General features: G+C 46.0%; 1 long non-coding RNA gene across 2 annotated transcripts in view; it reads left to right on the forward strand.

Moving 5' to 3' along the window:
- The window catches only part of LOC120323558, a 60,145-nt gene that overhangs the window by 19,741 nt on the left and 13,634 nt on the right, over positions 1–26,770 (forward strand). For both annotated transcript variants that reach the window (XR_005564107.1, XR_005564108.1), the window contains exon 3: positions 16,185–16,375. This is a non-coding gene — a long non-coding RNA (uncharacterized LOC120323558). The remainder of the gene's footprint in view (positions 1–16,184; positions 16,376–26,770) is intronic.

Raw genomic sequence — 26,770 nt, forward strand, 5'->3', positions numbered from 1 at the left:
CAAAACAATGCCAGGATATCCAGGATGATTCTTACTGCATCTCTTTTAGGTCATTCCCTTTTTAGCTGAGCAGCACACCCTTTTGTTCACTTTTGTACAGAACATTTCTGACCCTGGGAATTCAGTGTGTAGGGTTGCATCCTTATTTTAAGAAGGAATAATTCCTCTGCTTGTCATGCCAGTAGGTAACTCCACTGTCTTATGTGGTTTAGGTATTTTACATGTGGAAATCTTAGTGTGTATATATATTGGTGTGTATACACACACTACATATACATGTAAGGAAAACGAGTTTCTTTCTGTTTTCCTGTGAAGTTTCTTTCTAGGGAAGGCAACTATTTCTAGGTTTTTATAAGCTGATGGAACAGGCTTGTCAAATAGTCTTTATGAGAGAAGAAACAGGAAGATGGCTTGGTTTGCAGACAGAGGGTTATTGGGCAATTATGTTTTTTATAGAGCTGTTGTAGGACAAATCACGGGCCTGCTTTTGCCTTTGATGCTACGAGGCAGACGGCCCAATAAAGATCAGAACAAGGGAGGGCAAAGGGGGTCAGGGACAGAGCCTCCCCTTGGGGTCCCGCTTCTGCCTCTCGGCTCAGAAACCAGACACCCCTTCCAGATGCACCATAGCTTCACTGTGACCCTCCTGAGGGGCTGTGCTGGGAAAACTGGGAGTGCTGGGAGTGCTCACCCTGCACAGCCAGTTAGAGCTTCCCTGGGTGTCGGTGAGGGCAGCCCTCTGCCGTGTCCTGCCTCAGCCAAGCACGATGTTTGCTCCCAAGTGTGTAAAAACCCATCACATAAACTCCAAAGAAACTTAGTCTGCATGGTAAAAACAAACACCTTAGTTGTGCAAGTGGCAAAACTCTGCCTGCATGTGTCCCTTTTCTGATATCTGTTTCCTTTCATACTGTCTGAACTCATCTCTCAGCCATTCTCCAGCTTTCCACAATTAGGAAGAATTCCCCTCAAGGCAAGTTGTCCTACTGATTTTTATTTTATTTCACCTCCATCTGTAGCAGTTGTACTGGTCCCTGTGAGAGACAGAACCTTGGCTTACACAAACCACGAGTTCTTTATCTGTGCCAACTCTTCTCTACATTAACAGTGTTTAGTAGAATGGTGTGTTTATTTTCATGACAAGGAGTCACCATATGCCCATGGAGGGGACACTGGGGAAATCCCACCTCTGAAGTGTTCCTAATCTCCAAACATTTCTGCTGGCATTTAGGGATGTTTCAGTTGGGCAGTTCGTTCCAGACACAGAATAGATAAATAAATTAGAAATAAAAAGCGGTTGCACATTTTACATCCTCTTTTCCTCATTATTCATAGCAGCACATGGTACAAACCTGAGCTGCTTCTGTTGTGCTTTTTTTTCTTTGGGATGCTTTGATGGCATTAGTTAGGTGGAGATCATATCCAAACAAATGCTCTGAATATTTTTGAGAATATCCTGCTTTGCTCTCAGGGAGGTGGTGACTGGGAAAAGTGTCAGAGCACAGAATTGCAAGGGAAGAAGGTCTGTGGCTTCATCACCTGACCAAACCCTAGGAAATAGGTACCTGGGAAATGCTCTGGGCCATAGATCTGTTAGAACAAAGTTATTTCATAGAGTTAAAACTGGCTCTGTTCCTTATGAGACTGTTCCTGTGCTGCTGCCTGGCACAGACTTCCAAATTACCTATTTTGGTCACTGCCACCACTCTTTTCCTCCCAAGGGAAGTGTGTTGTAGCACTGAGTTTGGAGAGACCAGGAAGAGGGGACTGAGGGTGGGACAAACCACAGTGACACAAGTAGGTGCAGTGTACATATGACAGGGAAAATGGAAATAGTGTGCAAGTAGCACATTTTGACCCTTGGCTTTGTCTGCAAAGAGTATTGACCCCTTTCCATCCTCAGGCTCTCACAAAATTAGCTGCTCAGAATGATCTGAACTTAACTTGCACCCTGCCACTCAATTTTGTATTTAATAAATCCTGTTTTTTACCTTCCTCCCCTCCCAGCATGCCACTGAGCCACTTGATTACCACTGGGAAGGGGAGGAATTTTATTTAATGAATAATAATGGTATTTAATGAAGCTCTCCAGTATTTGCTGTGTGTTTGTTAAACGCATGAGCAGTTCCAGAGAAATTAGAGCACTATCAAATTATTATTGAAACGCCAGTGGGATTAGCTAGGGAACACATGAGAGGTGTATAGATTGATCAGTTCTGCCTACTACATTTCTTGCTTTTCCTGCTTGATAAACCCATAACCTTTCTCTTTCCTCCACTATCAGTCATGGTTCAGCTTTGCCCAAGGTGTCTGCTGCTTGTTTTTTGAGGGGTCCTTCAAATGACTGTTTCCAAGTGTCTGCTATAAAACCAGAACATGACTGGCTGGTGTTCATTATTGTTATTCACAAACCAACACCAACAGTTAAGCCTCACTCTGCATTCTGGCAGATTAGGAAAGCTCTGAACCACAATGTAGAATTACCATCACATTCAGAGCCCTGTATCAGGGCTCTCTACAGGACATACAGGACTCTCTACTTTCTGTGCTCTTAAGATTCCTAACTACTTCAAAATACAAGATTTTATGGAAAAGTAAGTAAAGCTTTGTGCATAAGAAAGTAGAGATTTGAGTCTCAGAAGCCCTTCTCAATATGAATATTGGAAATCTAATAGTCTAAAAGGTGGCCCAATACAGGGCTTAAATCTTTCCCTCCTAGAGCTGAGAAATCCCTATGTAGCCCATTAACTGAGCAGCAGGTCCCTGACAATCTGAAGAATTCCAAGAACTGTCCCTTAGGCCTCTTCCAGTGCAGTCATGGGCAAGAACCAACCAAAAGCACCCAGCACCATGCCCGAGACATCCCAAAGCCTTAAATAACTGCACAGTCCCTGCCTGCGCCGTGCCTCTGCCCCCCGGCCACGCTTGACTCTGGAATTCACCTGCCTTTGGAAATCTGCACAGTTTCACCTGTGACAGCTCTGCTGACAGCCAGGGCAGATCAGAGCTTTCATCTGGGTGATGAACTGCCAGGCTGTCAGGGCGGGGAGGAGCCGTGCTGGGCGAGATGGGGTGGGGGCTGCGTCCTGACCTTGGAGAGCTGTACCTGCTCTCACCTCCCAGGGCACACGGGACAGCAAGGGCACGTGCTCCCTCTCCCTTCCAAGGATGCAGATCCACATGGATATAGCAAACAGAGACATCCCTGAGTGCACACAGGGGCCAGGGAATTCCAGAACTTCGGAAAGATCCAGCTACCCCATTTCCCAAGTGAGGGCCTCCCACACTGGGTGATTAATTGGCAGGTAGGTTCTAGAAACCGATAGTGAAGTACAGTTATGTCTTTTCATCTGAATACCTGACTATGAAGCCATTATTTCCCCACAGCATGACTTGATCCACCTGAATTTTGGTTTGTTTTAGAAAGGGTCACCATAACAGTTCATTTTTCTGTATCTACCATGTACAGAAAAGATTTCTCCACATGTTCTCTTCCAGCTTCACTGGATCTGATCTTTGATAAGAGAAGGATCTTAGCTGGACATTTTGTTACCTACTCCCAAAAATGTGTCGTGGGTTGGGAAAGCCCTGCAGGACTGTGACCACCTGGATCAGCCCATTGAATTGGAACAGAGAAACACGAACACATTATCCCCTCACCACTCTTGGCTAGAAACAGTCACCAACAGAGAGACATCCTTGCCCTTCAGCTTCTTAGAAAGTACAAGATCTCCCACAATTAAGGCTCAATAATTAATTTAATTGGGGGTAGCATCTGAGACCCAAATCAAGACATTAAAAAATCAGGTTCATATGGCACTGACTAAATTCTAAATTATTAATTTTGCTACTACAACGAAGCAAAAAGTTCTATGTAATATTTTAAAAAAGAAACACTCCAACTCAAAGCAAAACAGATCTAGCTATTTCTTGGAGGAAGAAGAGTGGGCATTTTTAAGAAAAACAAACAAACAAACAAACTCAAAGGTTATGTTGACAAAAGTACTTGCCAGTGCTGCTTTACCTGTCAGCCTCATACTGAAAGCAGCCAGCAGAGGATTTAGAAGGGCCCATTTCATTACCCCTTTCTGTCTGCAGTAAACTGAGCCCACACCTAACATCTGAGTGGCCTGAACAGTGTACTGCAGTTAGTCTTTCTTGTGCCTAGCCTTAATATTTTAAAAAATTAAAACAGAGCTAAACCTGAGCTTGAAAGCATCTCTCTATCCTCAAATATCCAACAGCCTTGTGTCAGTGCCTCAAGGAAGCAGCAAGACACAGGGTTAAGTCAAGAAGCAAATGGGTGCTTTTAAGTCAAGTTATTAATTCTAAGGATGAAGACTTTGTCAAGCCCTCAACTTTATTTTAACCCCTCCCTTCAGCTGAAGTCTTCTGTCATCTCCACATAATTTCTGTCAACACGTGGGGAATTCTGTCGAGAACTTTTCCCATCTTAACCCACCACAGATGCATTTTTCTGCAAACTTGTTGACTGTAGGGCTGCAGTTTCAAAGCAAAGGGAAAGGTGGGTTTCATTCCAGTGGAAGCCTGTTATGAGAACATCAGTCATCTAATTTGTAACACCCCCAATTCCTGGGGAGGACTGGGTTGGTACAAGATTACTTGATCCTTGTTCCTCAGCAGCTTTCCATTTACATCCACGAATGACCACGGGGACAGACAGGATGCTGGGATGGCTTTAGCTGTGATCTGATCTAATTTGTCTCCACTCGTGTGGTTTGATAGTGGCTCCAAGACACTGCCTCTGCAGTGAGAAGATTTACAAGGTGTACCCAGTTTAAACAGCCTCAATCAGGGCAGTTTGGGGCTGTGCTGCACGTAAATGCTTGACAGGAGGACAGAGGCTTTGTTCAGCCAAAGTGACCGAGAGGCCTCTCGGGGCGAGTGCTCAGTGCTCAGTGCAAGTTCTTTTCTCTCTCCCTAGATTTAAGACACTGAGCTGTTAAGATCAGTTGCCTCAGGTTAGAATGTTTCTGGGTGATATAACAGGATACTGTTCTCCTGGGGAAAGTACCGTGTCTGACTAGTTAGTGCCTCCTTGCTGTTGGCGATTTATTTGTCATGGCAGGAGCCGGAATTCCCCTTTCCAGCTTTCCATCCTAGGCAAGGAAGGCAGCAGACTCTGGCTGTTTGTTGGGGCTTTGTTGCCTTTTTTAAAATAGTTTAATACCTTTAAAATAGATTTTTGCTCATTCATAGCATAGTCTAGTGCTCCTACACCTATGTATGCTTTCTCCCTCCCCATCCCCTCAAATGTGCCAAGGAAGTTCACAAGTAAATTGCAACGTGCATGTGAATGCCAAGTTAGCAGTAAAATGCAAAAAACAGGACACAGCAAGGTGTTCTGGGCAAGTGTTGGTTGCAGAGAACCTGCTCTGACCAGTAAAAGGCAAACCTCAAGTACAGAATGGAGAAAATTGCTGTTTTGTACTTTTAGGTATCACAGAATACCCTCAATGAGCTCTTAAGTGCTTAAAATGTCACAAATAGAATCTTTGATGCATTTGGAGCCTCTCTGCTGTTCTGTTGGCACAATATACCCCTGCAGGACTGGCAGCAATGGCTCAGGGGCTAATTCCTGCATGGGGGGCTCTCTCTCATCACCTGGTCCTTGCATCAAGCTCCCTGAAACTTAGGAGGGATGGAATACAAGAGGAACACTGGAAAGTAGGAGGTATATCAAAGTGTTGGGAGGATCCCACACTAATGCTGTGGAGCAGCCTCTGGAAAGTACATATAGTTTAAATAGGATAGTGTGAAGGTCAGTATCAAGGTTGATATCAAAGTGCAGTCTTTCATATCTATTCTTCCATTAGCAAAGGAACAAAAAAATCTTTACATTTCTTAAACCTTTTCTTGTTTTTTGCCTTTCTAATCGCCTTTAATTCAGGTCTTTCAGATATCATACCTACTGGGTTGGAGGAATCAAGACAAAAGTGCTTCAACTCTTCAGTTACCTGCTTTTCCTCCATCTCCCTCCTCTTGCCTCTAGGAGATGTGAATTACACCACATCAAACACCCTCTTGCTATGGGGACAAAACTGAAGTGCACAAGGGCAACAGCAGGAAGGAAAAAGGAAGGGAAAGAATGTGATATTTATCCCATTGCAAAGTAAGCATGTTCAAAAAAGTCTGAGTTTTCCAGAAATGCACAATGTGAAGGTCACTCATCCTCTGCCCAGAGCATGGAGAGGGATCTCTGAATGCACTGAATGTCACTGAGCCCACTTACTTTACTCAAGTCTGACCAGCTCCCACATGCTTTATTTCCTTTCTTCAAGGCTTTTTAACAGACTGTGTGACTCCAAATCCCTTCCTTGGCCATCACTACCAGCCACCCAACAAGCAGTGCTTGCCCAGGTTTGTTCCACAGAACTGCCTCAGTGCCTTGCTACCCTGTTGTTTAGGGTTCTGTCACCAGACCCAGGAACTGATATGAAGAACATATAGGTGGAAGAACCCTGATCTTAGGGCAGCTCTCTTTTTCCCCAGCTAAAAGCATCAGAGGGGCTTTCCTCTCCTCTTTGTAGAAAGAACTGAAATCCCATTTCACCCTCCTGTTCAGGACTGCCTGCCTGTACCTGCTCCTCCTGCCTCTGCTGGTCTGCTCTGTGTGCTTGGAATGAAAGATTTTCCCTGCAAGCCACCCTGAACCTCTTCCCTGGCCTGTCAGACTTTTATCAGCACAGGTTTCTCTGGGCCACAGTGATTTACTGTCCTCATAGTGCTGTTCTTTGTCAGAGATTGTGATTGAAAAGCCTTTCCTTTGCAGCTCATAAGAATTCCCTTTCCCTCGTGCTCTTTTTTACCCTTCCTTCAAATATTGTTTTATGAGCCCACTGCTTGCTATCTGCTTGACACAGGAGCTGTGCCTCAGGGCAGCATTTTCTCACCTCTGTGCCAGAGGGCTGCTGCTTTGATGCTTGGTTTGAAGAGCTTGGAACAACTCCACGTGGGGTATCTACCCTGTCTCCCCAGGGCAACCTGCTCAGGTGAGGAAAGTTCCCTGTGTGGTTCAAACTGGCATTCTGGGCATTGCTTGTTTGGTTTGGAGTTGTTCTTTTTTCCCCCCCGCAGATATAAAAAGAAAGGATTTGATATTTATCAGCTGCTCGAAAATGGCAACATTAAAAGGAATGGGAAAATGCTCATACTCACTGCATGTATCTAAGTTAAACTTCAAATATTTGGGCACTTGGTTCCTAAGAGGTCAAGGCAGCAATCAGGGAAGGGGATTCTGGACTGCAGGATGCTTCCACAAAATAGAAGGAGACAGCTCTCTATTCACTAGTCCACAGCCTGAATTACTATTTGTCAAGATTCTTCCCAAACAGAAAGGGAGATGTTTTGTCGTTGGTCTCAAGCAAACCAGACATGCTACTGCTTTATTTTTATTAACAGTTCCCCATTAACTGCGGCCTTTTTCTAAAATGTTCCATTCTATTTCTGCCTAGAAGTTCACATTCTGAAAGTATGGCCAGAACCTTTAAAAAAATCTGTCCTGGGATGCCTGGGATAAATGGACACTGAAAATGCTTTATATCTTTAATTCAAGCACAAATATAACAACAGACACACTCAACTGATGGTATTTCAAGCACAAGGCAATGGAGATGTCCAGACTACTCACAATTCCACTCTAAATGGGTTTTTTTTCCTTATTTTCCATAGAGGCAGGCAAGTGGCTATTTCACTATTTATCTTCATGCTGTAAAAAATGTGTATTTTACCCTATCATTTTTCTCAAATGCATGTTATTATGTCAGTGTACACCTGAAAAGTGATTTGACAGCCTATCATGTCAGAACAAATTTTAAAGTGTCTATTAAAGGAGCCTGCTCTTAACACCATCACCCTTCAGCAGGGCTGCTTATTAATCATCATTCACATAAAAAGCTGTTTCCTTTGACTGGGCAACAAACACAAGAAAAAGAAGAGGGCAGAAAGGTAAAGATTTAGTTAAGTGCAGTTGAAGCTTGCATGTCACCTCGAGATACGATCTTGTCAAATTCCATACATTTTAAACAGAATTCCAGAGCCATCAACAGCAAGTGCTCCCAAGCAAATGCAGGTGGTGACGTAGATCCACAGGGTTATTAAACATCCTGCAGCACCTTAGTGAGTACAGGAGTGCTAAACCTGGCATCCCCTCCGAATTCCAGCTGTCCTTGTATTCTCTCCATTAATGTCTCACTGAATTTTCAATGGGTTCCTCATTCTTTGGGACCTTCTGTCCCAAGAATGGCTGCCAATTTCTGCCCTGCAATGAAGTGGTGGGTAAATGTTACCCCTTGTTTGACCCAAACCCAACTGGGGTCCCTGCTGGAGCAGAAAACTGCTCCAGCTATTCTGTTGGATTTCTTGATTCTTGAAAATGAAAGCAAATGTGGACTTTGCCCCTGACCCTGTGCTGGTACAAAGTCAAGGTATCACCCAGGTATCACATTTGCTGTTTTGTCCTGGAAATGTGCAGGTAAACAAGGCAAGAGAAATGGTGCTGCCAGCCCAGGGAGCCCAGTGCAATAAACTCACATTCCAACTCCAGATTTCAGCTTTTATGTCAGAGCTGGTGATACTCAAAAGACTAAAAGACAAGACTACCAGTGATTTTTTTTCTGTGTTACATTTGGGTAAGTTACATATGCTCATTGTGAAGAGTGTAATTTACACTACAGATCACTCAGAAAAGCACAGTTCTTGGTTTGGGAAATAGCTAAATCCTGAAAGCAGGACCATGAAGCAGGATTAACCTTCCCTGCTGGAGAAACAGTGTCACTGAATGGCAGGTTTGGAGGACAGAACAGCACAATGCTGACCAGAAAGAATGATTGTTCTGTGTTCATCACATTGATTCACCCCTCCAGACACCAGTTTCTATCTTTCCAAGACATGAACACTGGAAAAAGAGATGGTTAGTCTAAGACATGGTTAGTCTAGGAATAAGAAAGTGCTTAACAGCAAGGAAACTGTTAGGCCAGCCTGAGCACATGTCTGTGTGCAACCTGAGTGCCTTCTATGTGTGCTTACTGTTTATAAAAGTAACCTTGAAAGCAAGTTACTTTGACTTCTGCTCTGTGATTAATTCCTGCACAGAACTGCTCAGAACATTACAAGGAGGCCATTTTTTGGATCACATTTTCCCATTGAAATCTACTATTACACTGAAGCCACCAGTAATAAATACAAATATTAAAAAAACCCAAAACAACAAGAATTGGACTTTATGTTCAACCCCTGAATACCACAGTGAAGGCCAGCAGTTCTTTCCTCCTCTGGTGCAAAGTCACTTTACCACAGGAAAGAGTTGGCTCCCATGTATGGATCCTGTTCCACCTTGGCTCGTTAGATACATCTACACCTGCATGAGGAACAACAATTCCAGCACTTGTGTTGGCAGACTCACTGCCAGGCACGTGGACTGTCAGGTCAGGGGGTAGCACTTGATTTCTCCCAAACTTTGTTTGAGAAGAATCATTACATTTTAGTCCTGTAGGAATCACCCCTTTCCTTCCCTACCACTGCACAGCCACTCGAGAGCAGGGCCCCTTCACAAGGTACTGAATGAGTATCCAATATAAGAGCTGGTTCTTATACATTTCATGTAGCTTCTAAATTGAATTAAGAGCTTTTATTATCAGTGGAGTTTTTGTTCCTTCGAGTCGGATTTGCATTTGTTCTGTGCCTGCCAAGCGTTAGTGTGATCTGCCTGGAAGTGTTCAGCATTAGTGATTTTGTGAGATAGGACTGCTTCCATGGCCTTCAGATGTGGCATTTCTCACCCTTTCCTGGATCTGAGCAGCGCTTGAGAACCAGGACTTTAATTAATGATGGCATCTCAGCCACTGCTGGTGGCTGCCACCTTAGAGCAAACAGCATCTCTGGTCACACTGACAGCAGAGGGGGAGGGAAAGAGAAGAGAGAAGGAGACCCATGAGTACAAAACTGCAAACCTGTCTCCCTGTTTTATTGTGTTTTGTCAGTTAGAAGTGAACTGTTTAGGCTTTAGGACTGCTTAATTCTCTTTAGGTTCCTAATTGTCGAACCAGCAGTTCAGCATTTCAGTCTCCTCTGCAGTTTTCACGTTGCTCGTGTCACAAGGGATGTCGCTCATCAGCCAAGTGCCCACTGGCACAGGCACTGAGAGTGTCCAAAATGCCAGCTGCAATTAGGCATCGCTGGGGTGAAGCCCCGCGGTTTGTGCGTGGTGAGAACAACTCCCCTCGCTGGGCACGAACCGGAGCCTACCAACCTCGGCAGGAGGAAAACCAGGAGTCTTTCCTCGGGTCCTCACACAGCACAGAGTCCCAGCACCCAGATTAAGCAACCCATGACCCCTCTGTGCATCCATCCACTGCTCACAGAGAGCAGAGGCAGGAGTAACCTCGCTGCTGTCCTCAGACATCTCCCCAAAATAATGGTCCACTCTGTGACTGTTGGCTTGGCAGCTTTGCTCCCCCTCTACTACCAGTCATATTCAAATTCAGGGACAGAATGGTTTTATTTAAACCCCCCTGCTGATCCAGCAGAACAACAGTCAAGAAAAATAGTGCATCTTTGTCACTGGATCTCAGTGTCTTTTGCAAATGTCACAGAGCTGACACGGGTTTTACTTTTGTTTGTCGCTGGGTACACAGACAATATGTGACTGGTGTCGTTTAGCACCAGGTTTGGCCTGTAAATCTAAACTGATGGAGGCTGAGGCAGCTGGCCCTCCCATTCCAGCGTGAAGCCCTGCTCATCTGCATTTAGCTGGAGTTTGCAGAGCCAGCAGTTAAAGTTGCCATCACTTTCCTTGCAAAGAAAGCACATTTGAGGGAAGTCTTTGTAATGCAATACACAACAACGGGCCCTTCTTGCTCTGGAATGGCCCAGGAGGCTCCTGCTCTAGTCCTCCAGGTTTATGTGGCATTTGAGTCACCACCTCTGGTGGCTTCAGGTGCCTGGTTGTGACATTCAGTGGCAGCACTTCATCCCAGCAAACAGGAGGTTTTCCTCCTCGCTGCAGACAGGTTTAGATCGTGCAGCTTTGCTTCCTTCAGGGCTGAAGGAGACAGAAGGCTGGAGCAATAAAATCCATTATATACATCTTTCTGTGTCTCCTGGTCATGAACTTCTAAGAAAAGGAACTAAGAGGATCTCTACTGAGAAAAGCACTGTAACTGTAGCTCCTGAGCACCACAGAGAGAAGATTGCCAAGGCAACCAGTCCTTCCACAGCAAGGGCAGAGGTGGTTAAGATGAGGTTGTTACAAACCCCTGCTGTGTGTAATCATATTAGTAAGCAACATTTTTAAAAGGCTCTTGTAAAAAATTGGACGGAGGGAAAAGGAAGGAGAGAAATTAATTTCCTCTATTTTTCTGCTTGCTCACTGATTGAGGTACAAGAGCAAATTATATGCATGCTCTGCACCTGAGGACACTTGGGGGCTGGCAGGGAAAAGCTGCTTTCTCCACAAACAATGCAGAGCCTCTGACAGAGGGCAGTGGGCTAGTTTTATCTGCAAAATATAGTTTTGTTTCTAATGTGTTTTGAAATATGAAGTCTGAACAAAAGTGTTCTTCTAATGCAGAAGCTGAAGTCTCAGCTGGTTTGGTTACAAATTGCATTCTTGGGGGATTGTTGGAAGTCAACAAGGTCTTTGTGAGTAGGATTTACTCATATGAGTATGTGATTTGGAGATCAGATCCCTAAAAATTAAAAGGGCACGTCCACAGCACCCTTCCATCAGCAGCAAACTCCTCTGAAGGAGATATTTCCATAGATTACTCCATCCCTTTACTCCCAGCTACTTATCTGAGCTTCTAGAATTTGGCTGTACAGTGGCTGGATCATGGGCTGAAGCAGATAATTTTATTTTTGGTTCAAAGTAACCTCTCCAGGCAGCTATTTCAGTGCTCCAGCCTGTTCTGCTGCCCCACAAACAGTTAACCAGCATAGCTGAAAGCCATGGCCATGAGCAGGTACTCCTAAATCAGAGCTGCCAAAAAAAAATCTGCCCTAATCCTTCACCAAATGACACTTGTCACCTTTCCAATTCTGGACACTCGAGTGACCCTCCCACTTAAACAAGGAATAATTCCTGCTTCACAAATGGCTCTTCCCATGGGTTTGCTTCTTTTTGTTTTGGTTGTGTTCAGCTGCTGGCTCCTGCTAAATTGTTTGCAAACCAGACTGGTGGCCCTCTAGACCCACTTGTGCAGATTCCAGTTTCCACGAGTTGAAATGGCTCCTGTATTATGCAGCTAGATCTGCCTCCATCACATTTTCCACCCTCAGCCAGAAAGAAAACCCCCCCCAAACAACTTTCAACTCCTCCTGCTGCAACACACAAGTTACTCAGTGGTACTTATGGCTTATTTTTCCTGCACAGGACACACAGCATCACCTCCAAAAATCCTGACATGAAAGGCACTGTGCTCAACAGCTCCAGAAGGAGGAGGATCAGATGGAACTGTGTTCCTCATCCTCTTGGTGACGTGATTTACTGGACAAATCAATCCTCCATCCATTTCTCTGCCCACCTCTTGTTTACAAGGGTGGTGGTGTCTAAACTGGTTTTACTGGGGGAGGGGTTGCACACAGATAACCTCCCACCTGCCCCCAGGAATGCCCCAATATTAGGAGTTTGGCAAGAAAAAAAGTCCTTCTCCAGCAAGTTGCATTGCCATGTGTGTCCCCTCATACAGGTGAGCATGCCAGGCATCAGGAGTGGGAGTCCCCTGGGATTGCCCTCCAGTGATGCTCCTATTGCCTAGTTCAGAGCAGCCACAGCAGGGCACAAACCAAATACATAACCTACAGCACCAAAAACCCCCTGAATTTCTCCTCATTTGTATGACCTGAAACCAAACAACTACAGTCAGAACACGCTAAAAAACTGAACCTAAAACTTCAGGGGGGAACAGTTGGTAGCTGAAAAGCTGAAGCACCAGAGCAGCCCATGCCTGTTGTATGAAATGTTGCCTTAGAATGTAGTGCCTCCCATGTAATAAATATGATCCAGATCTTTGCTTTTCTGGCAATTAGCAGAGCTGATCTGTGTTCATACAGGTATCCAGTGGCAAACTACAGAGCTTTCCTGCCTCTCCCTGATTCGGTGATGTCCCAGCTAAACACTAAATAACATTTAGTCTAACTAAAATTAGACTTCAGCTCATTCTTAAGCTCATAAGTTTGAACTCTCTGTATGACACTCAAGGAACTGAAAAATAGTTCTTTAGTTACCCCAGGGCCCTTGAAGGAAGTGGTTCTTCCACACACAGGATGACCAGGGATGTGGATGGCTCTCTTATGTAATATTCTGAACATATGGAAGGATCTTTGCTTGCCCTGCCATTCAAGTTTCACTTTAATATTGATATTTTAAGCCCTCATCCCTTCAGGGATCCTCAAAGTAATCGGCCTATATTTATTTATTCAGCTCTTTTCTCCACTCCTTTCAGCAGAAAAATGAGTTCCAGTTTCACTGTTATCCCTCCCCTCCTTCTAAAAAAAAAATCTTTCCCGTTTCGTACATCCCCCTCAGCCTGCCATACCTCATCTTTCCCATGAAGAATTTAGGTGTGGGGTTGTTTAGTTTTGGTGAGGAAGGATGCTTTTATGTCGAGGTAGACAACTGCAGTTGAGGGTATTTAGGTTCTGCCCACAGGGCTTCTCACAGAGTGAGCAGCACACGGAGCAAGCCCCTACTTGACTTGTGTGGCATTGCTAAAAAGATAGGGATAATACTTCACTATTTCAAGGTGATGCAAAACTAGAGTGGTGCTTTTGAAATCATGCTGGAACAGCCTCTTCTCCCTCAAATAGAAGGTGCAATGGAGGCAGTGGTTTGTTATTATTATGTATTTACCCAATCTCATCTAGATTTTACATGTTTTTGCCCTGTGGTTATGTCAAATAGGCAAGAATACTGGAAATATGATTATATGCTATGAAGTAAATTGCTCTTATTTGCTGTTTTGTCCATAAAAGCTTCCTGCAGGAGCTCACAGGTAATTTTAGCTGTGTCAGAGAGGGTTTCACACACCAAGGAAAATGTTTTCCTCTTCCCTGTCCTCATTGCCACCCCAGAGTGACTTGGGTGTCCAGCCAGATCAGTAAGGAGGTGTCACCTGGGGTGACAGGTGATTAGCTAATCACAGCTAATTACTTTATATGAGCTGCACTTCCAAATTCACCTGTGCAAGCAGAAGCTCAGAGCTTGGCCAGACCCATCTTGGAGACACAATGGCTCTCCCTTCACTTGAAGCTGATGCAGCCAAGTTCCCTTCTGAGACCACTTTGGATCACTGTGTTGGACAAGGCTTTTTGCCAAAGCAGAAAGAATAGAAACTATTTGTACCACAGCTGTGTGCCCAGGTTCTCTTTCCTGCAGCCTCAGGAAAAGAACTGTGTGGCACTAAGGTCATCCAGTTGGTGCTGCCTGGGCTCTTCTGGAACTGAGCCAGAGATCAGAGCCCTACTTTCTGGCAGGCTTTTACCCCTGAAAAAGGGCAGGCCCCTCTGCTTTAGTCACTATGCTTTGCTTTACCCCAATTTTGACACAAATTGTGCCTAAGAATGCAGGAGAGCTGAGAACTGCCATGAACAAAGCTATCAAAGTCTTGCCTACTTTTCCAGGCTTTCCAATCCCAGTCTTACACGTGCTTCTGTAAGCCTGATGTGCATCCCTGTGGCTCGGACTGAGAGGACAAGACTCTCCTGCAAACCTGGTGTGATGGCTTTGGTTTGGCTCAGAGAGCTCAGGAGCTTGTCAGGGCTCCTCTTGGGGCTGAACACAGTCCAGGGAGCAGGGACTGGGAGACAAATCAACGTGCTCTACACACCAGCACAAAGCACTTCACCCAGGTTATTCCAGAGGAAGAGTCTTAGGTTTATGCCAGTGAAATTTGACCATGAAATGGGAACCCCTTCCCTTTCCCTTAAACTTGAAACAGTGCAGATGGGGCTTTGGGTCATCAGGCCTGAGATGTTCAAACCTGTCTTTTTTCTCCCTCCAAAGCTCTACATTCTGATGTCTCTCAAGTCAACCTTTATCTCCCCAAATACATTGTAGGAGCAAAAAAAGTTATTAAACTCCAGGGAGAAACTGGTTCCTTTCCTGCGAGACTTCGTTCCCATTCCCCGTGAATGTCATTGTATCTGCTGTTTGCTGAGCAGGAAATGCATTATTGAAGCAGTTTCTCCTCCATAAACTGCTTTGCATCTGACTGTTTCATTGTAAATCCGTGGCCACAAAGTCAGGCCACCTTGGGATAACCCAACGTGAAACCTGACCTGATGAAAATGGTTCATGCCTCCCGGCCTGCATTGCAACCTGTGAGAAGGGCTTTTATTATTTATTCAAAACCTGTTTAAATCCCTCTCTTTCTGAAACAACCATTTTAAAAATATTAAAACACCACGGCTAAGCCGGGAGATTAAACAAGTTTAAACCTTATCATCGCAGGTGGGATATTAGTTGCAGCGAAGCGGGGAGGGATGGCAGGCTGCGCCGTAACTGGAGCCCCTTCCACTCAGTAACTAATCACCGAGAAAGCATTTGGGGAGGGAGGGGGAGAGCGGAGGAGGGAGCGAGACAAACAATGCGCCCGGGCTCCTGGCAACCCTCCCTGTTTACCATGGTGATGCACAAAAGGAAGAATGCCGCGCAGAGGAGCAGACCTGGATCTGTCCCCGTAACACTTGCCCTACATTCGAGTGCTCCGGGAGGCTGAAAATGTGACCTTCAGATATTTTTTTTTTTTTCTCTGATGGGTGATGCTGCAGCTGGACAACACTGTTCCAAAGCTGGCAAAAAGCAGCAGACCTGCTTTTCTTCCATTACATGTTTTTCTTTCAAATATTTAACTGTCAATGCCTCTCTACCAGATCTCCTCTCTTGTACTTATACTTTTTAAGGGGAGCCATATACAATCTTTCTGTGGGTTTTATTCACCCACAATTATAGTTTCATTGAAAATAATTGAATTAAAACCCATCAAACTCCTAAGTTTCCATGGAAGGGATGACTATTTAAAATATTTTCCTCTAACGAGAGTAAGATTTGCCAACAGGCCATTCCTGCTCTAAGGTACCATAACTTCAATTTTCTATTCAGGAATAGCTTATGAGAACAACTCCAATGTCTCACAGCTGGACCAACCCTTTTCTTCTTTCCCCAGGGTTCTCCACAGCCACAGGCCTGTGTTTAGTCCCATGGTGCAGGAGGACCACAAGTGGAAGCACAGCCTGGTGAGCCCAGCAAGCAGATCCTAACCCTGAGACACAGATGTGCTGGACAGGAGAGCCCTGCCCTGCCCAACACTGTGGCAACAAAGGTGTTGATCAGTACAGACACCTGACCACCTGAGAGGTGAGAGAATCATTCAATGCCAAGAGAAATTACACTGGTTGCTTGCAATTTTAACCTCTTTTTGTCACCAGCATTGAAACAGATGGACTTGTTCCATTTCTAGGGCATCTTTACACACACAATTGAGAGGATGCAATAGGAAAAAAAAGTGAAAATGAGGTTTTAGGGGCTTTTTAATTGTCCTAGGTGAGGGCAGTAATCACACAGTGATATTTCAGAAATCCCAGTACTCCATGAGAAGCTTCAGGAGGAAAATTTTAACATGTAAAAAACTCACTATGATCTAAAAAGTAGCTGAAGGCAAAAGAGCTTGAAACCACAACACTACCTGTCCCTCGCTGTTGCTTCTGAAAAAAAACCAAAAGCTAACACTCCCCCACACTCTGTCCAAGGAAGAAGGAAAGGTTTGGCAGCTGGGAGCTGGCTCACCTGGGCTGGACAGCTTTCACCTGGCCCTCACTCAGCAAAGTTCTAAGTGTACATTGGTTCATTTTAAACACAAACCTGTTTCTAACAGAAGAATTTGTGCTTTCACCATATACCACAGGTACTTAGGCAGGCAGGCACTGTGATTTGTATAAACCCAAATCATTAAATAGCCCTTGGCCACTGCTCAGAGTGAGACAAGTACCTGCCTGAGCTCTGTACTTGAATTCTTACAGGAGGAAACGGGGGGGGGCAAAGTTAATAGAAATCTCAGAGCACTAAAAATGCAAGTGAAACTCCTGGAAGGAGAACTCCTGAATGCTGCATCCAGAAATACTTAGGAGAAGGAATCTGCAAACAGTAAACAAGGTGCTTTGGTGGGGTCACTGGGGGGTGTGAAGGGCAGAAATACACTGTGAGAGATGGAGGGGGAAAATCCTCTAACCTTGGGTTGCTTGAGGCATTAATACAATTTTGGGTGGAAATTGTTAAAGAAACTCTTAATTGTGATTGAAGGAATACTCAAGCAAGACGTGGGAAAAGGTAGATTTCATTGGAGATTTCCATGAGATTCTCATGAGTAGCACAGAAGTGGAACACAGGGAGAATCCACATGGCTCACAGAGCATCCCAATGTGTTGCCTCTTGGAGGATGGATTTTCTAGTCATGATGTGGCTCAGGTACATTTCCAACTATCAGCTCTGAAGGATTGGAGTGATTGCCCAGTGGTTTAGGATTTTGGTGGGTTTCTTGCATTGTTCAGGGGATTTTTTTTACCTCCCTCCCTCTAAGTATTTTGTCTGCAGTGTAGGATGTTGGTTTTGTTTTGTTTTTGGTTTTGTTTTTCTGAGTGACTCAGGCAGCCCGTCCACATTCAGTATTCCTATACACAGTTTAGTTTTGTGGGGGGGATAATCACCACTTCCTATCCCAGCTACATTAGTCTCTTCCCATGTACCAGCAGCATATAATTACAGTTTGGGATGCAAAACATGTTTAAAGCGTGATGCTAAAATATTCCTGAATCAGAGACATACAGAAGACCTTTCCATCTGCTGTGTGTGGCTCTAAGTCACCACCCTACATTGTCCACTGGTGCCCAGTTTGTACTTAAAACACCACAAGACCAGCCAGTCCTGGCCCCCTGTTGAACTGGGCCAAGCACTGTTTGGAAGTACAAACCATCAATGGCCACAAACACAAGTGACACATAACTGTCCTATTAAAGTCTAGTGACACTTATGATGCCTTAAAATCATGGAATTAATGACATGGTCCACAAGATGTCTAACACTGCCTTCCACTCATGACACAGTCCCAATATTCTACAACAAGCACGTCCCCAGTGAAAGCCTTATTTAAATGCATCTGCTTTAATAAGTAAAACAGCTCTTTATCAGGTCTCATCCGTATGCAAAAACTCTTTTTTTTTTTGTCAGACCGAGTCCGAAATCCCCCTGGTTTTGAACATTTATTAGGCTTTAATGCAGAGGTTGCCACACAGAAGGCAGCAGGGGCGGCAGAGCCCTGCCCAGGCAGAGTCCTCACAACCGACCGTGCCAGTGAGACCTGCACGGGGCCCTCAGCCTGTCCGAGCGCCACAAAGGAGGCCTGCAGCGCTCTGCTCCCAAGCCCTGGAACTGCGGTGTCCCCCCGAGCATCCCCGTCCCGGGGCGGCCGCGCCGCCCCTGCCCCGCCAGCCTTGGGCTGCGGCGACACCTCCCGGGAGCCGCCGGCACAGAACGGCCCCGGCTCCGCTCCCCCAGCGCTCCAGCCACCATCTCCGAACAGCCTGCGGATTTTTGGCAGCGGGGACAGCAACTTCTCTCCTACTCCACATTTGTGTTATTCGTTCCTCAGAGAGGCGGCCCTTTGTTTTACTATCAGGACACGCAACACCAATATAAGATCATAGGAGACAAGACTGTAAGCTCTTTGCTACACAAGGGAGCTGGAATCTAACTGGCAAGTGGGTGAAAAATGCTTAAATAGTGGTAATTAAGAGCCCCATTACTTCTTAACCCAGTGCAGAATTGTCAAAGAATACTTGCCTGTACAAACACTGGCATTGGATAATAGGAATAAATAAGTACAAGCACACACTGGGAACATCCTTAAGTCCCAGTTCAGCCCAAACACTCTCCCAAATTACGCAAAGCCTTTTTTTCTGGTTATGACCTTTGAAAGGTTATGTGTGAGAATGCAAGATGCCCTTTGAAAATTCACTTGTAAATCACTTCCACACCAGCCCTGTGTACATTCCAGTTAATGGTGTCTGTTCTGCTCTAATGAGGACTGAGATTTTAAGGCCCCTGTCAAAGGCAGAAGCTCCCAAATTCTGAGCAGCAAGGAAAGAACATGAAGTGTCTTTATCTTCCTATTGATGACTTGGGCTGCACTTAGTGAAAAAAAAAAAAAAAGTCCTCCATAGCTCCTGAATCACATCCCAAAGAGAAGTCAATCCTTCCCCAGGGGGAACAGCCTGGTGGCTCCAGCAGCTCAGAAACCTCACAGTCCCAGTTGGCTCCGTGGGGGAACTCCGGTATTTGTACCCCAACACAAATGTAAGGGTGCACAAGGACCCTACTGAGGACCCTTTGTAAAGAGGCCCTGGGATTTCACACAGGCTCAAGGTGTGGGGAAACTGGCTGCTGAGAACAGCAAACAGCACTGACCCCTCCTGTCAGCTCAGTCACATCCTCTGCCCCCTCAGCACCACATTTCACCCAGGAATGCTTCCAGCTACTCTTCAGTGACAAATATGGAGCAGCATCATTACATTCAGACATACAGAAAGCAGATTAAAGCTTCTGAAGTCAAGCTGAAATGGGATTCTGAAGTGTTTTGCAAGCTTGGGCCTGTGCTGTCGGTGAGCACAGGACAGGACAGTATCTGGCCACTCTCACTACCTTTATCCCAGAAATGAGTGTTCCTAGATGCTTATTTTTCAGTCTCAGCTCTCCTCCATAAGGGTTTTTCCCCCCCTCCTTAACAGAATGGCACAGTCTTCAGCCTCCTCCCCTGGTTCCCATCTTCTTTGGAAAATAAACAGCTCTGATTGTTGTGCACTTGAGATTATGAAAACATCAAGTCCATTAGTATTTGGCAAAGTGCTCTCTCATTTCCTTCTGATGTAATAATTGAGAGAGAGGGAGCGGAGACTGCAAAGATAGCACAAGGCACGAGTTAATGACCTTCTCACATGTACGTGTGGGCTCTTTTACAGGGAGCCTTTTCCAAGCCCCATCTCGCCTCCACTCATACTGTTGCAGCTGAAACACTGCTTCAATGTGGCTTTTATTATTTGATCTGCTGTCCCTTGGCCAGCCTTCAGAGGCAGCTAAATGGCAGGCAGGTGTGGGGGGCTGAGAGACAAAAAGCAAATGGAGCTAATGCTTCAGCAGCCCCACTGCACACAGGCCTTCGGCTCCAGGCCCCACGGGCAAATGCCACTGTTGCCCATTTCTTGTTGCCTGATTTGGTTTCACTTACACATTTAAGTCAAGGAGGGGAATGTGTTCTGCTTCACTTTCTGAGAGGGATTCTTTGGAAGACTTGAAGGCCTGATAAAAATCAGGACGTGGCTGGAATGAGTGTAGAAAGAGATCAACTGTTGAAAGAAAATTAACTGAGGTCAATGGTTGCTACTCTATAAAGTATTGGACTGGCCACCCACTTATTAGACTGCCAAATTTGTGTCTACTTTAGGTGCCTAGAGCCAAATTAGAGTGGGATAAATTCAATGGGTGGGTATAGTGTTCCCTGCTGGCTTTCTAGGGACTCGACTTTAGTCTTTTGAAGTGCTGCTAGAAACCTCCAGAAATGCGTAGCTTTCCACACTAGCTTAACTGGAACCTGAGCCAAAAATCTCATCTCATTTAAAAAAATAATCTTAATTTGACAGCTCAGGTTTTGGGGAAATAAAGATTACCCTGTGCCAAGTGCTCTCATTTGAGGGCCAAAAGGTGATGATGTAGATACTAATCCTCCCCCACCACCCCAAATCCCAGTCCCTCCCTGTACCAGGTATCCCTGCTCCCATTGGATTCACAGTAGTCAGCACCCTGGAAAGAGGAAGCACATGTGGGATCACAAGCAGACCTCAGTGAGGTGCTCCCTCCTGTAGGTGAAGGCTTCTGCCAAGGCTGACCAGGCTGGATGGAGCTCTGAGCAACCCGGGCCAGTGGAAGGTGTCCTGCCAATGGCTGGGGGTTGGAATGAGAGGAGCTTTAAGATCCCTTCCAGCCCAAACCATCCTGTGATCACGGATTACTGGTGTCTGTTAAAGATGGGCAGCAGTGCCAGAAGGTACCACACTTCCTTGGTGCCTAGAGAAGGAATCCTTCCCCTTTCCCCCCTCCAAGGGTGTGCAGACCCCTTTTCCACCTGTGTCTGGAAGCTGCAGAGTTAGGCAGGTTAGATGGATGTATTCCAAGTCCCAGCAGGGTTTGGGCTCCCCCTGTTTTGCCACCCTGGACTTAACATGTTCCCAGGTAACTCAGTGCAGCAGCACTGTTCAGGGGGATCACTTTTACCATCTTTTCACCTCCAATTCCTAAAAGGAAGTGACGAATGGATTACAGGACTGATCTGTCCCAGAAGACACATAATTTTCGAAAGGGCCTTTAGAAGGGCCCCCAGCTGTTTCCAGGGCTATGTAACAGTCCTGATCTGCCAATCTAATATACCCTTATATTTAATCATGAAAAACTTCATATCAGAAAAAAATGGTCTTTTTCCAGAGCTCGCTGCAAGTTGTTTCCTTCCTCCCTGCACATTTCCTCCCCTCATATTTTATACATGCAAAGGCATATACATTCCTACTCCTTTCTGCCATACTTCCAGGGCTTCAGTTTTGATTTCATTGATTGCACACACCAGTGTCTGCAGAGCTGCCTTAAGTAAGTTGGATCCGCTGGGAATTCAAGGTGAATACGTTTTTCTCCTGCAGATACATTGTTTTAGTTAAAAGCCACTCCGGCTGCTCCATAACAAAACCAGACACAGTGGGCCCCATTGTCCGGCTCTTGGCCCAGGGAGCACGTATGGATTAAGTGATGAATTGCAAAAAGGGCCTAAAAGCCAAGCTGTAACTTCACAAAAAGGCCATTAAAGGTGAGCGCTGTCAGTAAAGTGCCCATTCAGAAGGGCTTTTATGACCCTCGTTCTTCCAGAGACGTTCAGGAGCTGCAAATCGTTCAGGCTCCCAGACTCTCTGCCCAAGTGACAGATCCTCGGCTGAACTTGGCCGGGAGAGCTACAGGGATGGTGGTTGGAGCACTGTCACTGCCTACCCGCAGCTGGGGAGGGAAAGGAACACCTCGATCCTAGTCAGAGACAAGTCACGAGTTCAGCAGCACTGAAACCTCAACGTGGAAAAATTAGGGGATAAAACCCAACAAAGCCAAACCAACAGAAAATGAAAGCACACATTTTTCTGCCTAAACCTCACCTCCATTAATTCTGCATAAAATCTAATCATGTCTCCTGCTATACATCCCTTTCAGTGCATCTCTCAAGCATTGCAGAACGCCAAGTGCTTCACAGGTTTGTGGTTATTAGAGGGGAGGCACTCGAAAGCATGTCGGAAACACAGAGTAGGTGTCAAGTAGGACAGAAGATGTCCTGTCACAGCACTCAGGATTGGCCTCTCTCTCCTGTCTCCCTGCCATGCAGGCAGCACTGCTGTCATTAAATGCACCACCAGCCCTTCAGCAAGTCCTTCCTAGCAACAAAGTTTTTACTAGAAAATTCAATCTATTACTGAAAATTTCTACCTACTACTGAAATTTCAATCTCTTAAGGATGAAGAACAAATACTTATCCCAAGAGCTGATTTTCTTACAGTGAAGATAAGAAAAGAGAGCACAGAGAACAGTAACAAACATAGGCCTGTGAATCAAAGTTTAGCTCACCACTACTGATTAAGCTTTTCAGACTTCCTGAGCAACAGAAATTAGAGTAATATCTGCTATTGATTGTAAGATGGGGGTATAGACAATGTAAATTATTTGTTGAGCTCCTTCTGGAGAGATATAAGCAGTCACTACAGCCTGTTATAAAACAACCCAACACAAACCTGACCATATTCACAGCCAAATTCAAACCTAACCTGTGCAGCCAGAGAACTGCAACCCAACCAGAACAAGCACATGTCCTCAAAACAGCCAACACCAGGCAAAAAAACCCAGCAGCTTGCCAGGAAACATCTTTATCTGCACATGTCCTTCCAAATAAAGACACGAAATAAACCAAACCACCAGGGAGCACAGCAGAAAAAACACCAACACAGCAACACATACACAAAGAGTTTATCATTACAAAAGAAGTCCTCTTACCTTGCAGACTTCTGTAGGTGGAGAGTGACCCCAGGGATTGGTAACAGCTCCTGAAACAGCTTGGAAACCTCCAAACATCTTTTCAAAAAAAACAACCAAACAAAAAAACCTCACAGGCTCTCCATGAAGGTCTTATATGAGGCTTCTGTAGGTAGGAAGGAGGGCGGGTGGGTGCATCTCTGTCACCTGTGGGGACCTGGAAGGCTGCTGGGATTGGTCAGCAGGAGACACAGGTGGGAATTCAGGGCTGGCCGAGGGCAGAGACAGGTGAAAGCACTGAATTAATCAAGATAATCGAAGGGGGACGAGCTTTGCCCAAGTGGGGCTGGTTTACTATGGCAGCCTGTCCACACTGTGCCAGCAGTCCAGGATCCCTTGGGAAGGCCCAGGATACCTGCTGGTTGTGGAGTTATGGGAAGTCTTCTAAGAGTACCAAAAATGGCTTTTTGCTTTCCTGTAAAATGCAAGATTCTTAAAAGTTGACATTAAGACACTTTGAATCCCCCAGTGGTTTGGGTTGGAAGGGACCTTAAAGATCATCTCATCCCACCCCCTGCCATGGGCAGGGACACCTCCCACTAGCCCAGGCTGCTCCAAGCCCCCTCCAACCTGGCCTTGGACACTTCCAGGGATCCTGTGCCAGGGCCTCCCCACCCTCACAGCCAGGAATTCCTTCCCAATCTCCCATCTCTCCCTGCCCTCTGGCAGTGGGAAGCCATTCCCTGTGTCCTGTCCCTCCATCCCTTGTCCCCAGTCCCTCTCCAGCTCTCCTGGAGCCCCTTTAGGCCCTGCAAGGGGCTCTCAGCTCTCCCTGGAGCCTTCTCTCCTCCAGGTGAACCCCCCCAGCTCTCCCAGCCTGGCTCCAGAGCAGAGGGGCTCCAGCCCTCTGATAATCTTCATGGAATATCCCAAAACAATATAGGACTTCTAATTTCCCTTCACTGAAGTTTAAAGTTTCCAGATAGATCAAAGGAGGAAGCTTGTTTGTCCCCAGACTTTGAAAGACTCATATTTATACAATGGCACTTGTGCCTCCTGAATGGCTTTATATGTAGCCCAACATAATTTCAATTACTGTTGTGTTTTTTTTAGCTGTGTCTTAGAATTTTGTACATACTGGAGGGTTCTACATGGCCTGGTGACAGATAACAGCTCACCTGTGGTACTGCAGTGTACACACACTTCAGTGGTATAGACTTGCTAGAGGGAAATTGTGCCTGAGTTCCCTCACACGCTGAATTAAAACCTCCAGAAGATGAAGGAGAAGGAGCTAAACCCAACCCTGACTGTTTCTATCAAGCTTTAAAAAAACAATTCATAGAGCAACAGATTCTTTACAAATATTTTGATCACTCCCTGAAAGAAAAACATGCAACTTTCTTCTTCGTAGGGGGACTGAAAGGAGTGGTTTGTTGGCTTCTGTGTGATGCTTTGAACTCTGTAGTTTGGTGACCTTGTGAAATGTTAGGTGATGGTGTCTGAAGTACAGATTTTCAACCCAAAGCAGGGCAGTCTACCCAGCCTGGAGCATTGGCTGCCTCGTAGCTGAAGGGAACCATCATCTCTCAGTTGGGACCAGTAGCTCAGAGGTGTTTCTTGGGCAGCTGCATTTTAGCTTGAGCTGTATTCCTTGCCTTCTCCAGCTCCTGGCTGAATTCAGAGTTTCAGACAACAAGAAGACAGTACTTTGAGGCCATTTCTTTCTCCACAGCAGCAGATCCTCTCCCAGCACTGCTTTGCTGCCCCAGCTGGCTCTGTGAGATCCCCTTACTCTGACCTTCCCCGGCCCTGAAAATCCAAGCCCTGGCTTCGGTCAAGTTGTAATCCTGAGCTGCAGATAAACTTCTCCTTTGGCTGGGAGCAGCCAGGGCCGTGTGCTGTGACCAGCTGGGTGAAACCTTACACATTTGGGTGCAGTTGTTTGCTGTGATGGAGCTGTTCCTACACGAGCAGCTCCCTCCTCACCACCCACCCGGACACACGCGCTCCCCTCAGCCCTAAGGAAAGCAGCTCCTCTGGCACAGTGCCTGTGTTTGGGGCTTCACTCTGACATGTCTTTGCCTCACACATTGCTGGGAAGGTGTTGGAAAGGCACCACAGCCTCTCTCAGAGCGGTGCTCTTTAAACTTTCTACTGATTAGGGGCCTTTTAGCACTCAGCTGGCTTTTCCTAATGGATTTTTCCTTTTCATTGAGACCATTTTTTTTTGCAGGCGTTGCCAAAGTAAACAGTCAGGGATGGCTATTTGGAAAGCAGGGGAGAGAAGAAAGGGGCAGAGCATCAGAACTGGTCCAAATGTGTCCCGACAAGCACTATACATCAATTGATATGTGCTGAGGGCCAAGTCCTGCCAGAGTTAAAATCTCTGGGAAAAGGAGTCCATTAGTTGAGAGACAGGCACAACAGATACAACTGCAAGGTCTTCTCTTGGATCAAAGGATGCCATGCCTGAATTCTGGAGCCTTTAGGGGGAGCGGGGTGTGAGCTTGGCATTAATCAGCCCCCTTCTGATTTATTTCCAAAGTCTTGAAGTCAGAGGAGGTGTTTGAGTAACTCCAGCCTCACAGAGTTCAAGCATATCAGTCCTTCGCTGCTCTGAAGGAGATAATTCAGCCTTCAGCCACCCTGCTGTGTGGGAACTTATCAGGCACCATCCCAAATGAAACCTCCTCTGCACTGCTCTGCTCAGTGGAAACCCCACATCTCTGGAGAAGTGCAGGATGTGGTCCAGGCCAGTAAGGAGAACTGGGCACGGTGTCCTGTTCCCAGCTGGGTTAGTGTGCTTGGTGCAGGCCCTGAATGCCCTGAGATGTGCATTACAGATGTGATACATTTATGGCCTGCAATTTTTATCAGTCAGGCAGGGCCAGGGCCTGGGACTCTGAAAAAAATTGTCCTAAATTTTACAGTTCCTTCCCTGATGCCTCGACACAAAGTATGACAGGAACAAAGCAGAGCTTTTGTATAGGAATGTCTTCATTCCCCATCCCATCTCTGCACTGATTTGCTCCTCAGTCCAGCCAGCTGCTGAATGTCTGCTCTTCTGCTTCCTCCTCAGATTAATTGCAAGAGTTCAGAGTTTTCCCCTTCAGCTGGGACTTGCTCCTTGCTGGAAGCTTCACCCTTGTTTCACCTTGCAAAGCAGTGAGGGGTCACCTGGCTCCTGCTGGTCAAAGATGAGCGAGGTCCCTTTGCAAAGGGACGTTCTCCTCTGCAGAGCAGAATCCAAGGACAGAGGTTGGGCTGCTGGCAGCCAGATCTGATCAGATGTCTCGAGTGCTCGGGACTCCTGCAGGGCTCCTCTCCCCACAGCAGAGTCTCCCGAATGTCCAGGGACAGGCTCTCCTGAGACTTTGATCCATGCCAGGGATGGATTCCAGATGGATACTCCCCCAGCCTTGGCCTACGGGCGTGTTTCACACAGCATTGATGGGGTGTTAACGATGCTACAATTTCAGCCAAGCTCCTCGGACATGCTGGGTCGGGAATGAGGAGAGCAGCTCGTTAATAAAAACCTGCTGGGCCCCCGGCACTGTTACCTGCAGCACAGCCAGAGGAGCCCTCGGTGCACCTGGGAGGAGGAGGTGAAGGTGCTGGCCCTGCCTGTCACCAACCTGTCATTTCTGGCAG

Source organism: Pipra filicauda, unplaced genomic scaffold (assembly GCF_003945595.2).
Source record: "Pipra filicauda isolate LSUMZ 115617 unplaced genomic scaffold, ASM394559v2 scaffold286_size1242794_pilon, whole genome shotgun sequence".
NCBI lineage: Eukaryota > Metazoa > Chordata > Aves > Passeriformes > Pipridae > Pipra > Pipra filicauda.